This window comes from Armigeres subalbatus, chromosome 3, assembly GCF_024139115.2.
Source record: "Armigeres subalbatus isolate Guangzhou_Male chromosome 3, GZ_Asu_2, whole genome shotgun sequence".
Classification (NCBI taxonomy): Eukaryota; Metazoa; Arthropoda; class Insecta; order Diptera; family Culicidae; genus Armigeres; species Armigeres subalbatus.
Window position 1 is genome coordinate 104663918 of NC_085141.1, and position 14859 is coordinate 104678776.

The 14859-nt window shown below is 38.9% G+C and overlaps 1 long non-coding RNA gene across 1 annotated transcript; it reads right to left on the reverse strand.

The window, feature by feature from the left end:
- Positions 1–2256: 2256 nt before the first annotated feature.
- On the reverse strand, positions 2257–4583 carry LOC134227085 (uncharacterized). The gene is made up of 3 exons (XR_009983606.1): positions 4139–4583; positions 3815–4082; positions 2257–3746 (listed from the first exon to the last, which is right to left on the reverse strand). It is a non-coding gene; the product is annotated as an uncharacterized LOC134227085 (long non-coding RNA).
- Positions 4584–14859: the final 10276 nt, after the last annotated feature.

A 14859-nucleotide genomic window follows, 5' to 3' on the forward strand; every position in this document is an offset into this window, starting at 1 on the left:
ATGAGGATTACTACTCCTGGCCACGCCCATCTTCACCGTAACTAGGGAGAGGAAGGAAGTGTTGATGTAGTACTTACTTAACGAGAGGCCACCGACTTAGCGACACCCTCATAAGTACCACGGAGTTGGATAACGAGGAAGGTATTCGTTGGGTCAGGATTTGCCTGTAGCTGGCAATGTAACCGTGGTAGATCTTATCCCGTAACACACCACGTAAAGGTGTCTACCCAGCATTACGGGTATTTTTGAAATACAGAAAATCATCAATCACAAACTCGAAATTTTAAGTATTCACACCGTAGTACATAGAACTGGATGTTTAGTGGGTATTGCGAAGACTACGACCACGTACGAGCATCCCCACAAATTATCGAAACATTCAAAATCACCTTCTAAAAATTTGAGCCAATTAACTCACGTCATGACTGAATTTGATATTAAACAGGCAACGGCGATAGTGCAACCGTACGATGGCACGGTAGCTAGATTCGAATCGTTCATTGATTCAGTGATTTTTTTGAAGGAACTGAGGACAGGACAGGACAGAACAGGAGTATGAACCCAACCACGGTCGTGATAAGTAATTGAATTGAAGAATAACCCAGCAAGTAGGTTATACTATCTCAGGTTTTGCATGGGGATAGTTTATCTAGTTTAATCTAGTTTACAGACAAAATTGACTAAATTGATCAAATTGACTTAATTGAATTGGCTTATTGCATTGAATTGAATCGACGGTCAACGTTATAGGGCTTAATAGAAATTTCACTGGTTAGTACCGTATAGCAAGTGATCGCAAGTGACTCCGAGCGCTTCCAGCAGGAAATCTGTAAAGTTAGATATACTTGAATAAATCAACCAATCAGTTCCCAACCTTAGAACAGCTAACATTACGGTTGAACGTGATATAACGGTCAGAAAGTAAAACATTACACCGCCCCATTTTTTTTTTTTGAGTATAAAATTAAACCTCCAAAATATGTTCATTCAAAACTGCTTTAGAATATTCCATAAATGGCATTCTTTTAAATGATCCCAGAAATGTGGTTAAGAATAGCGCCGCAAGAATTAAGTATGTTTTGACGTCTCGATAGTAACTTTCATATCCAAGATTACATTTTAAACATATAAAGATGTTCTACTTCGAGCAATTCATCAACGAAATAAGTGTGAAAAACGATGAGATTAACCCAAGTTGGGTAGTGTGCTATACGCATTTTCCTTACATCCAAAACCATACACATAATTAATTAAAGAGCAACCCAACGACAGTAGAACGATTTCGGTAGGTCGTGGAAAAGCAACAACAACATGTACGGTATGTTTGTAAGCACGTGATGCGGCGGCGCAAGCAACTTGACATACGTTGAGCAGTGACACGCTTCTTATCGTTAAACGTACAGTAGAACCAGCACGAGCGGAGCGATATTTGTAAATACAGTCCTAGGCGTTTATAGTTTTTTTCGGTTTAATATAATCAATCTATTGTTAAGTGAAATCTATATAAACGTACGATCAATAAAGAATGGTCAGAGTTCTGCTCTGACTGGTGTTCGATGCATTTCTAGACTTTTGTCTTTAATACTGCATACCGAAATTCCAAATCTAGTGATCTACGCAAGTAGACACTGTGGCGACCGGCCAAACTGACATACTCGCCAGCCGAAACCCCGTCAGCCGAAGCACCATCGGCCGAATTATCGTCGTCCAGAACGCTGGCCATTGCACATCCGTCAGTGTTGACTATATTCGAAAGACTGCCTCGAGTTATGTCTTGGCTGAGGCCAAGACCCTTGCTTTTTCTATACGTGTACGCATGCGTGAGAGAAAGTCTCCCTGTTCTCCAAAATATCTTATCGAGTCAGGAGAGTCTCTTGAATGCGTTACATTGTGTTACCATGTAGACTAACATTTCAAAAGGTGTTTCTACAATATTCACCTCTTCTCCACAATTCCCCTCGCCTCTACTCTTATGACGTTTTTTCAGTATAGTTTTATCATCTATTGCCGATTTCACCAATTTGGAAAATTCTCGTGCAAAATACGTTTCGCCTGTTTATTTATTTATTTATTTTTTTTTTTTATTATTATTATTTTTTTTTTTTTTACTGAAATGTACGCGATTATAACTCATTATTCGACGTTTTAAGTGAACGTGTACACTGATCCGATTCCTGTCATGATTTGACGTCTATTTGTTTTCAAAGGTAGCACTCATACACACGGAAAAATCAGTTGTTGGGGGCCGTACACATATTACGTAAGCATTTATGGGGGGAGGGGGGGTCTGTCAATATCTTACGCACCATATAAATAAAAAATCTTTTGTATGGGAAAAAATCTTACATGGGGGGAGGGGGGGTCGAAAAACCCAGAAAAATTGCTTACGTAATAAGTGTACGGCCCCTTGGGTGTAAGAAAAATCTGACTCTGTAAAAAAAATTCTGTCACTAACCATCATCATTTCGTCATCATCATCATCATTTCATTCCATTTTCACAAATGTTCCTTGTAAAATGTAAATATTTGTGTTAGGTCTCCTTTCATTTGAGCTTTATAAAAATGGCTTATATATAATATTAATTATTGCAGTTTGCATTGAAACATGGACCATCGATGCATTTCGATAATCACTTCGTTTTTTTTTCTTTTTTTTTTTTTTTTGCGTGCTCACATTCGCCGAATCTTTTTTTTTTTCTCAAATTCCATTAAATAATATTTTCTGAAAAATGGGTAAACTGCACAACTGGCAACCTTGGCCATCATTTAAAAGAAGAAAATTCGAGAAGTTAAAAAATGACCCTTTTTTGTATCAAAAAATGATTTCTCTTTCCTCTCGATATTGGTCCCTTTACAATGTTACGCGAGAAATTGTTATGACATTTGTTTCGTTGTTTCACTGCTGCTGTTCCGCTCGACTTCTTGATTTTTAATGATGACAGATGATTGATTCGATGATTACGAAAAGCTGCCGTCGTTGCTGTACTTGTTCCCAACTGTGTTATTTTGCCATTCGTTATTTTTTGCCGTTGCCGCGTTTTTGCTATTCGTTTTGTTCGATTACCATCAAGTTTATTCCGGTTATTCTCATTTTTCCTATTTTGGCGTTATGCCCGTTGGCGTGCACGTTATCAGCGGCTAGTTATTTCAACGGATTTGCTAAAGAAAGCCATACCGCATCAAGAAATCATCGTCATCGCCTCGCCTGGCGTCACTAAAGGCTGCCCGTGCTCAACTTCGACGAATAGGTGTATTCACACTCCTAAAATGCGGATAAAGCGAATTCGGGATCAATACTGAGAACGGGACATTCAAGGAGTGCATGAAACCGTAGGCGTTGCCAAACAAGTGGAGTTGATCAGTACCTAGAGGAGGATGTCGTTCGGTTCGAGTGAGCAGTGCTCGGAGTTGCAAAGAAAAAATCCTCATCGGAATATTATGTTGGAACATGGATCAGCAAGTCGTGTCGCGGTCAATCTTACAGGTTGGCAATCTTACGGAAAGATGGACGAACAGATTTACTAGGTATGATTAAATAAGTTAAAACAATGTTCCTTTCTAGAATATTTCTTGGATTTATATTTAATGTGTTTTGGTTGTTGTTATTGTCCGAAATTATTCATATACATGATATAGCACCATGTCTCTATATTTGCTGGGCATTCTCGTGTCACGTCCGGCTCTTGTCCTCGAAGCTAAATCCAGTTGGTGTTCCCCATGGTATTCCCTGACCTCGTTTTCCGTTCCTACATAAAAACATTATTATAACCTTTGGAAAAATAGAAATAAATGAAGGAGAACAATAAAATCATACCAGATTCTGCATTCGATGATAAATTCTTCTGAATGTTGTCATTTATTGGGTCTCCTGAAATCTGTTCGGCCATGTCTGATGAAATCGGTATCGATATACCCTCCACCAAACTTTCAGTAGCTTTTTTGGCATCCCCGACATTACGAGAATAGTGTACCCCTCTTTCACTGCGGACGACAATTTTTGCTCCGTCTCTGGCCAAAATTGTAAATTTTTCCGAACCGAAAGTGGGATCTGATTTGCATCGCTTCTGCTGGGTTAATACAACCTGTGGGATACTGGTTATGAAAGGGATGTAATTAATAATTAATAATTCCATACAACCTTGTCTCCTACAGCTAAATCAGAATCCTTAGCACCTCGTAGCATATCGGTGTACCTCTTGCTCTCTAGCTTTGCAAATGCATCTTTTTCCTTAATCTCTTCACGGTCAGTATCGTCGCACCATTTGGATTCCCAGAGACATGGAAAAAATCCTCTCCATTTCCACCCTACTAGGAGTTCAAAGGGTGTCACTCCGAGACGTGACAGGGGCCGTATTTTATTGTGAGCGTGAACATAATTTTCAAGAGCGGTTCTCCAATTGGTATTGTCCAGTTTCGAAGCAGCAAAGACCTTTTTAATGCCCTGATTCTGGCGCTCAATGGCACCATTAGATTGAGGACTTAAAGGGATGGATTTCCGGATTCTAATTCCCCTATTCTCCCAGGTTTTCACGAATTTCTCGCTTTGGAAAGGGGGTCCGTTGTCACTCTGGATGACCAACGGATACCCCACGTAACGAACACTTTACATAGCGCATCATTGGTAGATTCCGCGTTGATGCTTTTCATCTCGACCACGTGTAAGTATCTTGAATAAGTATCTACGATAACTAGAAACTCACCATGGCCGAATTCCTTATCAGTATAGAAGTCGATCTGAAGGACCTCCCATGGTCCTTGTGGAAGTTCTCTGTTCGTTAGTGGAATTGGCGGGTTCTTCTTGGACATTAAGAGACACGTCTCACAGGCTTTAATGAAAGATTCCACTTCTGTATTCATACCCGGCCACCAAAAGTGCTCGCGCATAATGCGTTTCGTAGATGATATTCCCATATGCCCTTGATGTGCAGATTGAATTGCCTTTCGACGTAAAACTTCAGGGAGAATTATTTTCTCAGATTTGAATACCATGGTACCTAAAACATGGAGCTGTTTTGCTTGAGATTCATATTTCCCGAGACCGGCTTCCCAATATCCGCTTTTTACGGCTTCTCGGACTCTAGATAACTCAGTGTCGTATTCTGAAAACTCTTCAATTTCATTCCATGAGATTTCTAGTGCTCCGGTGTCAAGGAAATATAACAAGTGTCTTTCGTCTGTATTGTCTTCGAAAGGTTCATCAGACAGATTTTGTTTCACCAACCGGGAGAGGGCATCAGCTAAGTTCAGATTTCCAGGGATCCTTTTGACATCAAAAGTGTATTGTTGCAGCCTTAATGCCCATGATTCCGCTCTCGTTACTGCTCGTCGTCCGATACGGTGTAGGCCGTTGAAAATGAATTCATTGGCCTCGGCGTCGGTCCTTATAGTAAAAGGTATGCTCATCAGATACATGGCAAATTTTTCAACACCCCAGACCATCGCCAACGCTTCTTTTTGCGTCTGAGGATACTTTTGTTCAGCGAGAGTGAGAGTTTTGGACGCACAAGCTATTACTCGCGGATTATGTTCGACGTCAAACTGAACTAATACGGCGCCCAACCCATAAGGGGATGCGTCTACGTAAAGCTCAGTCTCATCTAGCCGATTGTAGTATCCTAGTGTGGTGATGGTTTGCCACGCATCTCTCTTCAAGAACTCGAACTCATCTTCCAATTCAACATCCCAATAGAACCGATCGGATTTTGCTAGCTCTCGTAGTTTCCACGTTCTCTGAGCCCGATTGGGAATAAACTTTTCAATGAAATTGATAAGTCCCAAAAAACTTTTTACCTCGGCTAGTGTTTCCGGACTTCTGAAATTCTGGAGCGCCGTTATCTTTTCGTTTTCGAGTTTCCAGCCATCGGAAGAAACTTGGAAGCCTAAAAATGGCACCGACTGCTGACCAAATACACATTTCTCTCGGTTGATACAAACGTTATGGTTCTCCAAGCACGATATTACTTTCGCGAGGTTTCTGTCATGTTCGTCCTTCGTCTTGCCGAACACCATCATATCGTCAAGGTAATTTACTACCCCTTCACAACCGGCTAGGACGACAGTTTGTAATGTTTCCTGAAAGATATCAGGAGCATTACAGAGCCCAAAGGGGAGTCTTTTGTACCGGAACAATCCATCGCCGGCAAAAAAATTCGTTAAATGACGAGATTGTTCATCCAACTCAATGTGGAAAAATGCGTTCTTTAAATCGATCGTGGAGAACCACTTTGCACCGTGGAGCTCCATCAGGATAGACTCGAAAGTGGGCATTTTGAATGGAGTCCTATGGATGCTTCGATTAGGACCTCTCAAGTCAATTACAAGGCGAATGTCCTCTTTGCCTTTAGGTACGACGAGTAGCGAAGAACAAAATGACCGATCCATATCAGAAGTCACTTCTTCTATGATACCAGTAGTTAGAAGCTCGTTTAGCTTTTGTTTTGTCAATTCCTTAAATGCCGGTGGAATATGCGTATACACATTTCGGGATGGGGGAACTGTTGCGTCATACTTCAAGGTAACTGGAGGTATATTGAATTTGGGAAATTCATTAGATGATACCAATGGTTCAATCTTATAGATGTTTGGGCTCCGTCGATTTGCCAACATTTGGTTTTGTCTGACTGGGACATTTAATCCTATGTCCAGGACGCTGTATCTGATAGCTGTGTTAAAGCCTAACAATGCCTGCACTTCCTCAACAACATAAAATTTTTCTATCATGACCGGTCGTTCTTTCGATACGAATAACTCAGCCGAGAACGTCGCCTCCACTTTTATTGGATCCTTTGAAGCGTAAGCTTTAAGAGGCGTATCAGTAGAGTAACGTAACGATAGGATTTTCGATGCAGCTTGTCGGTTTTCGAGTATTAGGTCAAATGACGTCTTCGTTAATGTGTTGACCTGTGCACCTATATTTCAATTACCATAAGAATTAATATTGATTCATAATATAAACTTCTATCGCACCAACCTGAATCTATCATAAATCGTACTTCGGTTCCTGCTACTTTGGCAGTAATGAATGCATCATTCAAAGAACGGATTGAAAATTCTTCCTGGACCGCACCTATTGTATGGTAACTCGTTTCTATTTTCGGGACACACACTTTCTTCGATGGTTGAAGTTGAACCTGAAATTATTCATTTTTTTTTTCATCATTCCTTTTTTTTTTTTTTTTTGCTTAGAAAACTATACTATTTGAATTATTGCAACCAAATGATCGACATTATTATCGTTGCAAATAATGAATGATTAGTTTATCGGCTTTATCGATCAGTTCTACTCATTCATTTCAATCACGGTCGTAATATCTGTTTCAATGTTGCAAATAATGTCAATATTAATAAGAAAAAGAAAATCTTTTCAGATTATTTGCGTCAACCTACGTTGCAATTTCAAATGCGGATCTTGTGGTCGCAATATTTATAATAAAAAAATACAACTATGTTTTCTTATTCTTTATTGATAATTAGAAACCGTAAAGCATTTGAATTACTCTAGATCTTGAACATCATCTTGTACCTTATCCGTTGGTTCTTGTTGTTCTTGCTTAGCTTCAATTGCAGCGATTTTCTTGGAACGCCCTGCTCTTCTGAGTCAGATGGACGCTTCCAGGAACTTCCTTGTGCGTGCTGTCGCGAAGATGAACATACCCGGGCAATGTGACCCACGCGACAACAATTGTGACAAACTTTCTCACTGTTCGGGCAGCCAGATGAACGATGAAAGGAACTTCCACATCTCCAACAATCTATTCCCTTTTGATTACGCAGTATTTCTTGATTATTATAACCTCTTTCACCTCTTCTGTTACCTCGGTTTGCCTCGGAATGACCCTCGAGCTATGCCTCGGCCACGCCAATCCGTTTGTCGTTGGAATTGTAATTCGTTGAAATTTGTTGAAACTGCTGCTACGTTTGCAGATTCTAAACCACGGCGGGTTCGTTGAAATTCCTCTTCATTTTCCCTCTCAACTTCTCGGTCTCGTACCAGATCGATAAGATTTTTCATCGTTCCTTGGCTAACCCAATTCCTGTGGGCGAGAACCCGAACTCTGGCATCACTAGCTCCCTTGGTTATTACACGAACTACTGCCTCCATCTCTTCATCAACATTATAGTTGCACAGTTTAGCGGCGACTGCGACTCGCCGTACGAATTCAATACTACTTTCGGTAGTCGATTGACTCAAGTTCATGAGTTTGCCGCGTTGCGACAATATGTATGTCCTCGAACCAAAATAATCATCAAGTCGGGCAATTGCGTTGGAGAATGGTTCTAGTTCTTCATCTGGCATTCCTGGAGTGGATACAGTTGTGTTGTATATCTCGCGTAACTTCACGCCTGCTTTTACTTTGAATACTCCATATTTAGCTCGTTCATCTGCTGTATTCACCAGCTGGAGCGAAGCAAGCAATGTTTCTTTCCAGTATTCATACGACCTTTTGTCAATTTCTGTCTCCCCTTGCATTGGCACACATTCCGGAACGCTCAATGTTCCTAAAGTCCAACTGTTCATTGTTGCTAGCAACAAGGATTCATTTCTGGATTCAGTATTACTTTCTCTCATAGTGCTCGAACATACATTATGTACACCTTCACGCAAGCTTTGCTCCACCGTCAGTCTCGATAGTTCTTCCCGTAAAAAATTATTTTTTTCAAATGCATCCTTCAACTCTTTCATCAATTTTTTCTTAGACAACTTCCTGCAACAAAGAAAACGGTTCACGACTTTAGTTTTTTTTTCATTTATTGTTTTTTTCAACTTTCATGTAAAATTCTGTTGCTTAAGTTCATCGATCGAATTTAGGTTGATCTTGAAATAAAAAAAATCTATATTTTTCTCAGTCCATCTAGTTTGTAAATTCATTTCGTAGCACCTTTTTTTCTGCTATTCCGATATAGACACAGTTATTGTTTTTTTTTTTTTTTTTTTTTTTTTTTTTGCCCACATTTATTTTTTTTAGGCTTTTTTTTAGCTCATATATTAGCACATTTTTTGTGCTATTCTAATATCGTAACATTTATTTTTTTCTGCCCACATTTATTTTTTAGGCTTTGTCCAGTTCATTCAGCACGTTTTTTATTTGCTGTTTTCATATCTCAAACCATTTTCTTTTCTTGCCCACATTTATTTTTTCAGGCTTTTTTCTTTCAGTCAATTCATCTCGTTGCTTATATTGGATATCTCTTCTATTTTTTTTAGAACATTTTTTTTTTTTTTATGCCCACATTTATTTTTTTTAGGCCTTATTCCGCTCCGCATTTTTTTCTTTTGCTAGACTTTCTGTGTTTGACCATTTTTTTGAAAAAAATACTTACTCCTTAGGCGGTTCAGTCGCGCTACCGATTGCGCCAATGTGGCGACCGGCCAAACTGACATACTCGCCAGCCGAAACCCCGTCAGCCGAAGCACCATCGGCCGAATTATCGTCGTCCAGAACGCTGGCCATTGCACATCCGTCAGTGTTGACTATATTCGAAAGACTGCCTCGAGTTATGTCTTGGCTGAGGCCAAGACCCTTGCTTTTTCTATACGTGTACGCATGCGTGAGAGAAAGTCTCCCTGTTCTCCAAAATATCTTATCGAGTCAGGAGAGTCTCTTGAATGCGTTACATTGTGTTACCATGTAGACTAACATTTCAAAAGGTGTTTCTACAATATTCACCTCTTCTCCACAGACACCACTAGTAGTCAAGAACTGAACTGGTAAAAATGCTGTCAGGCAATCGATCCTGTGACAGTTACTCTGCCGCGTTTTTTCTCGTTGGAATTCTATGACCAAGCATAGAATAGTAGTCACAGCCAAATCAAAGTTTTAAAAAAATCGCAGGTAAAAAGCACATAAAATATACTAGAAAGAAGAAAGTAATCAAAACTTAGCAAAATATTTGGAAATTTGCGATCAACTGAATCTAGCCATCAGTAATACACTTTCATTCATTCACATAATTCAAAAACTGAGCTTGAAATGAACTGCCGCTAACCGCAAGTCGAGCACATCTATATATGGGCGTCCATATACAGATGTGCTCGACTTGCGGTTAGCGGCAGTGAAGTCCTATCCAAAGAACTTTTTCAATTACGTGAAAATTAGAATTAAAATCAGACAATTTTCCATCAGTAATGCATCTGGACGACAATGTTGGGGGTAGCTCGGAAGAAAACTGCAATTTATTTGCCAATTTTTCCCAAGAAATCTAAATCTACATTTCCAGAAGAACATCGGGACCGTGGTTGAATGGCATTAGTTTCATCAGTACCGCGCTGTTGTCACTCGGAAGACACGGAACCATCACTGACGCTCTTCAAGACCGGAAGTGCAATTCGACAATTATGATTTTATTGAGTTGTGATTAAACCATTGATGGAAATTAAAAGTCAGTTTATGTTAGACTAGCAAGTAGAGTAGTTATTTTTTAAAAAGGCTATCACGTCCGTGAATAGTTAACTCGCATGCCTCGTTCCAGCTGTGCATTTAGGCCGGAGGCGATAATCCATTCAAGGATTATGCAGGAAAGTCATTGTTAAGAATAAACAGGGAACGTTATAGGGAACGTTTATAATTCTTCTAACCACGAATTGCTGAGTCAACGAAACTTGACTATTTCATACGAGCACAGGCGTGTGCGCTTACTGCTGCGTTGGCATTTCCTGTGCCTTTTGCGCGGCTCCATGTTTCTAATTCATATCGGAAAAATATAGTCTTAGTTTAACTCTCATCGTGACCAGTTCTTTCATCCGAACCATGTTCGACAAAAAATCCAATGAAGAAATAGTGATTAACACTCAGCAGCAACAAGCTGCTGCCTCGACAGTGTACCACTACACTGGTGGATGGGCAATTGACTTAATCGCGGGGTTCTTTATAGTGATGGCGCTCATCGCCGTGATTTATTTTGTGTGGCGTTGCATCCAACGCGAGATTGACTTCAGAGTCAATCAGACAACGACCACGTGAATTAAGTATAATCCTAAACAGTCATCTTAAACATAATTTAGGAGCCGCTGAATGCATAATAATCGGATAAATTGACCAAATTGACTTATTTGACTAAACTGAATTGGCCTATAGAATTGAATTGAATCAAACCAAAAAGGCGGACCTCAGAAATAACCGGGTGCGAACGTCGCAAACTTTTAATAGAAATTTTACTGATTGATGTTTCATCTAGCGACAGAGAGATCCAATATGGACTGACCGTATCAGAAAAAGTAGAAAATAGTAACACCAATGTGTCGTAGGCTCCTCCCATCTATGTACTTAATTGTAAAAGCTAAAGAGCAATTCTCTGTAAAATCGTAGGTCAATTTAATTTTGTATTTTTTTTATTTCTTTTATTTTTTTTTTAAATTAGGCCGATACAAATATTTAAAAACAATTTTGTCTCCCTCCCCCTCGGATTTTTTTTGCCAAAGAATAATATTTTGAGGGGGCAACAAAATAAAATTCGGATAATTTTTGTTTTGTGAGGTTCTTTGTGCAAAGTAAGGGTCTTTCATCGGTAGTCAACAGTCAGTAACATCGATAAACTAGTATGTGAATAGTAATGCAAATTTAGTTCAAGTTTAAGTATTTTTTTCACCAGAAGTCAGGCAAATAAAATTCAAAAACAGCTTGCTGACGTATCATTATTGACGCAAGATAAAAGCCCTTCAGCCTCTCAAGTAGATTTATTAGAAAAAAGTTTTAGATTTAGATTTTTCTGAATCGTCTTCAGTTTCCTCTTCAAATTTAGATAACATGGGCCTCGATAGGAACTATGTTTTAGGTATCATACCTATGCTTGAAGGTCAAGAAAATTTTAATATTTTTCTAGGCCAGTGTGATTCGATTTTTGATGAGTTCGGCACTTCTTGTGAGTCAAGCTTAATGGCTATTATAAGAGCCGAGATCGTCTCTCGTCAGAGATTGTAAAAAGTGAGTTAAAAAACAAACTAATTCAAGAATATGGGAATGATACCCCTGTAACATGTGCATCACACATGTTATTCATATTTCTTCTTTAACACACTTCCAGCAGACTCAGTGGGAACATGCTGAGAAGGTCAATTTCATCCGGCATTGAACCTTCAGTTCAATGCCTAGCAACTCTAGCACCGTTGGCGACAAGCAGAAAGTGTCGTATTACAAATGTATGCGTTAACAACGATCTAGGTTCATGTATTGGTGCTTCAAGTATCTCCCGTAGGTTAAATTATATTTCTTTAAATTTCAATAAAGCATTAACATTCCAACCTTCTAAGAGGATGGTAAATTATTTTAACAGTGAATATCACTACCCAACGAAAAGTGGCATAACATGGCGACCGTGACAGGACGACCATTATTCTGGTGAAGTGAAACATTCCAGTGAAAAAAGAAATAGTTACAAGAATGGGCAATCAGAAGTCAAGTCTCAAAACAGAACAAAGTGGTGATAGTGATGTGAACATTATAAACATACAAGATTTTCACACGGAGTTGCATCTCGACAACGAGCTTAAGTTGTGGGTGATATTTTTTTTTAATTTCACTGCAGCTCGCAGTCACTGTGTACAAAGTAATTGCAAAACGAGAGCGGAAAAAGGCAGCAAGAATGATGGCCAAATCCATTGCTCACCTGAACGAAGTCGTAACGCAAAAAGATTAGAATGAACCAAAAGTGACAATAATCATTGCAAAAAGAGAGTGACATTTATAAATAAAGAAGAAAGAAAAAACGGCGACAATAAACAATTTAGATCAACACACAAAATATGAGTAAAAAAAGTAACACACTGTAGAATAAACATTCTGATGGCTGGACGCCATCATCGACTTTGTATCATCGAAGCATAATATCAGTAAAGACCTCAAGAGGAGCTTGCAGAACCTTCACCCGCACCTGTTAAACGATTTTACAATATGTATTGTACGAATTTGAATGGCAACGATGCGCGCGTCCTATTCACGAACTATCGAGACCTCGTCCCGAATGACGTAGTAGCTTTAAGGGACATCATACTGCGGGCATCCGGGTCATCTTGTGGATTTTCCGGATTTTGCAGCCGTAAACGGGAACGTCTACTTCGGCTTCAACGATCAAATGGCTGTGGTATCTGCCAAGCAGATCCCGAGTCTTACGCATGCCTCGTTCCAGCTCTGCATTAAGGCCGGAGGCGATAATCCATTCAAGGATTATGCAGGAAAGACATCTTAAACATAATTTAGGAGCCGCTGAAGGCATAATAATCGGATAAATTGACCAAATTGACTTATTTGACTAAACTGAATTGGCCTATAGAATTGAATTGAATCGAACCAAAAAGGCGGATCTCAGAAATAACCGGGTGCGAACGTCGCAAACTTTTAATAGAAATTTTACTGATTGATGTTTTATCTAGCGACAGAGAGATCCAATAAGGACTGACCGTATCAGAAAAATAGAAAATGGTAACACTTTCAAAAAAAAAATAACTTGAAAACAGCTTGTCCGATCGTTTTGATGTCTTCGGCAAAGTTTTAGGTAATCATTGGGGCTATGTGAAAAAATATACACTGCGAAAAAAATTCAACAAAAAGACTGGAATCGGTCAATACAGCAGTGCACATTGAGGAAAACCGATTTCAAAGTGCTTTAACGAAACGAAAATATTTTCATGAGAATCGCAAAAAGTTATAAAATACAATTTTGCGTTGTGTTGTGCTCCAGATCCAAAATACTAATCATCTTTAACAGTGAACATTATCTTCATCGATTTTTTTGTACTTCATACGAATCAACATGCTAACATCATCATCCGTCTTCAAGGCTAAGATCATTCTGCAAAGTGAGGTTCTTTGATCGGTAGTCAACAGTCAGTAACATCGATAAACTAGTAAGTGAATAGTAATGCAAATTTAGTTCAAGTTTAAGTATTTTTTTCACTAAGAGTCAGACAAATAAAATTCAAAAACAGCTTGCTGACGTATCATTATTGACGCAAGATAAAAGCCCTTCAGCCTCTCAAGTAGATTTATTAGAAAAAAGTTTTAGATTTAGATTTTTCTGAATCGTCTTCAGTTTCCTCTTCAAATTTAGATAACATGGGCTTCGATAGGAACTATGCTTTAGGTATCATACCTATGCCAAGAAAGAAGAAAATTTTAATATTTTTCTAGGCCAGTGTGATTCGATTTTTGATGAGTTTGGCGCTTCTTGTGAGTCAAGCTTAATGGCTATTATAAGAGCCAAGATACCCGCTCATATTTGGTCTCTCGTTAGAGATTGTAAAAGTTACGATGAGTTAAAAAACAAACTAATTAAAAACTATGGGGATGATACCCCGTTAAGTGATGACGACAACATTGGTGTCATTGCATCAAGAAGAACATGAAAATCTCAAAACGTATTCTAATCGAGCTCAGGAGATACACGATAAGTTGTATAATTTAACAGAATCATTTTTAGAGCTCGATGAGAATGCGGATGACAAAGAATCCCCAAAGCGTTTGTATGAAAAACTTCTCCTTGATTATTATATCAAAGGTATAAAAGACGGAAAATGGAGAGAACTTGTTATGTCTAATAATTTTGAAGAATTTACAAAGGCATCAAATTATGCCAAATGTATGGAGATTGTGTTTCGTTCGCACGATACTGTTGATTCCAATAGTAAAGCTAGGACCAAAAACCCATCAACCAATTTGAAAGACATTTAGAGAATTATTGTTTAATAAAACGCTGAAATGAAAATATGTTGTTTTTGTCATAGGTTTGGGCATTTGGAGAAAGATTGTATTGTTAAGTCAAAGGGTAATAAGACAAATCATACACAATTGAAAGAACCAGGGCAAGGAAGCTCTGATCAGAAGTCGAAAAAGTGCAATTTTTGTGGACTTTTTGGACACTGGTGTG